Below are 2,699 nucleotides of genomic sequence, written 5' to 3'. Positions count from 1 at the left end.
CTCACACGGGCCCAAAGCGGACATGAATTCCCTGGCGCCCGGTATTATCTTGGAAATGTCTGCTGGAGGACTCGCATTACCTTCTTCGGAAGAAAAGGAGGGGTTCCAGCGAGAAATGAGTCACAGCGATTGGGGGTTCCAGGGAGATTCTTGTGGAGAAATGAGTCACATCGATGTTCTTTAGGGATAGAGAGAAATGGAGAGAAAGATAGAGAGAAGGAGAGAGAACGGCGTCGGAAGAACTGGGTCATGCGTTAATGCGTCTCGTTTTACCGTCTTTTGTTTTTCCTTTTATTGCTTTCCTCTGTCTATCTGTTCGTCAGTGAGGCTCGTAGGTTTAGGCATTACTGTTTGATGATTTTTTATCATTCATCTTTCTATCATATATGTTTGTTAATAATGTCTTGTACGGATTTGGTTATGATTTGATATAAAAAATATTTTTTATTATTTGTATTTATAAATATACTTGCGTTGCTGTTATTGTCAGTTCATATTGATCTGCTAATCTGAAGACTATAATTGGAGAGTGAACAAAAAAAAGCAGTTATCAGTTGTGTTACTGATAAACGCAAAAACGGGTTATTGCTGTCAAAAAACTAAACAATTACATGTAAATACCTTAATCATTTTCAAAACAAGATTTCTAGTTTCTTGTATGCCTTATGCTTCTATATCCAACCGATTTGATGAATGCTACATATGTTATAGATATATATATATACTGAAACCCATTTAGGTATAAGAGCAACATGTTTACACTATGTACACTTTACTTTAGATTGGAGTATATATATTTGTACTCTCAGTGGATAGTGCCCCACAGATATGTGATATACGTGATGGTGAGTAAGTACTGTCTTGTTAGATATTTTACTTGTTGATGCAGAGACATTGAAGACACACTGACATACATTATTCAAAATAAATATATGATTTCTTTATAAACTTGACCACGTGTATGATTTATCTTAATCGTGTGCATTGGATTGGTTTTTCTCACTTGTGGAAGAAGATGCTACGTATATAAGGCGACATCCAAAAATTTCCCGGTTTAATTTCAAAATGTAAGAAAAAAAAAACAAAAAAACATAGGAGTTTCCTTGGGCGTTAAGAGTTTCGATCCCTTAAGCGTCGGGTTCAACACCATGTAGTCCTCCTGAATATCTCAAATACGTCGGGTCTTGATCCATTCAACGAGGATTTTAATTTTCGGAGAGAGGAAAGAACAAAGAAAGAACCAAATCGAGTAAATGCGTAAGAAAGAAGGCCAATATACTTCATGTTACGAAAAACGAAGCTGGTGTCGCGGTCGAGACGAAGCGCGAATCGTCTGCCAGTTTTCGAGTCACTTTCTCCGTCTCAAAACATCTTAGCAGAACTTATCATTGAGGATTTGTCTTTGATAAACGATGCTTTTTAACGATTTATCTCGACGACAAAAAATAATAAATGAGAATTGTGGTCTTCAAGGTTGAGGTTCAAAGAGAAGATCGCTGGACGGTCAAGGAGGGAATTTTGGAAAGAACGACAGACTTGTTTGTATTTTTATGTTTGTTTTTAAATCTCGAGTTGCATTTTGTGAACTTTTAGGTTGGTCATTTTGTTTGCAACATAACCATACCGTAGACGGCGAAACTTGCAGTGTTGAAAAAGCAACGAAGCAGTTACTATAAGCCTTTGAAGAAACGTAAAATATCTGTCATATCTTTAAAAGAAGTTAGAAGATTCTGACTCATTCAAGTGATAATGATTTATTTCAAATTCTTTTTCGATAAATAAGGGAGTTATTCAAAGGCTACATTACGATACAAAGAGCTTACATTTCATTTCTGATCATCGACTTTGCAACTTTTCCATGTCTCGCAGAATTTGCAAAAAATAAAAAATAAATAACATGCTATCATAAATCATCCTTAACTGTAAGCAGTTGTAAATAATATACAAATCATCTCTTCACAACATATTTCTTAAACATAACCACACAGCGGCAGGACACACAACACGGTGATGTGATGTCATACATTTCGTCATAGATATAAGCTTTTTCTTTGTGATTTAGTGACCGCCTTTTCTCTCTGTATTGTTTGGAAAATCGTTCCTGACATCTCTCTAGAACGAAGTGTTAGGGGAGGGTTCTCTGCGTGATGCTGTGATGATGGTGTGTTGGGGAATATCACGTATATTTTGATGTGATTAATTAAAGCTCTATCTTTAGGTTTGCAAATATTAAATATTGTATATATAGGGATATATGGATATGTATAGATATGAATTTGTTTATATATATACATTTGTGTATATCTATAGTGTGTGTGTGTTTCATGGCTCTGTAAGCTTTATTTTTCATCCATATGGTATCCTAGAACTAATGCCTAAAATATTGCTATGTCATGGATCACGGATATTTTCCAATTTCTGTTTATTGCTGCAATGGATAATAAAAACATATCAAACACTTACAAGGCATCATTACCCTTTAAAAAAGAATATCAAATAAGCTTAATAATATATGAGTTGGAAAACCATATAGACTCAAAGATACAGGGAACAAGTATCTATATATTGCATTTCTCACTTTCTCGTGAAAATATTTATTGTATCTGCCCGCCAGTACATCCTTTAGTCAAGAAAAATTACTGCGGGCACAACATTTCGTCTTCATTCAATGTTTACAATCTTTTATCTTTTAATGTAGT

The 2,699-nt window shown here is 34.8% G+C and overlaps 1 protein-coding gene across 1 annotated transcript in view; it reads left to right on the top strand.

Annotated features, from left to right (window-relative positions):
• The window catches only part of LOC113802372 (uncharacterized), a 39,383-nt gene extending 37,487 nt beyond the window's left edge, over positions 1–1,896 (top strand). The window contains exon 3 of the mRNA XM_070128495.1: positions 1–1,896. This exon is cut by the window's left edge and continues 1,247 nt beyond it. The gene's annotated coding sequence lies outside the window, so the exon portion shown is untranslated.
• The last annotated feature ends 803 nt before the right edge of the window (positions 1,897–2,699 follow it).

This window comes from Penaeus vannamei, chromosome 2 (assembly GCF_042767895.1).
Source record: "Penaeus vannamei isolate JL-2024 chromosome 2, ASM4276789v1, whole genome shotgun sequence".
NCBI classification, from domain to species: Eukaryota; Metazoa; Arthropoda; class Malacostraca; order Decapoda; family Penaeidae; genus Penaeus; species Penaeus vannamei.
This window is presented reverse-complemented; position numbering and strand designations above follow the sequence as displayed.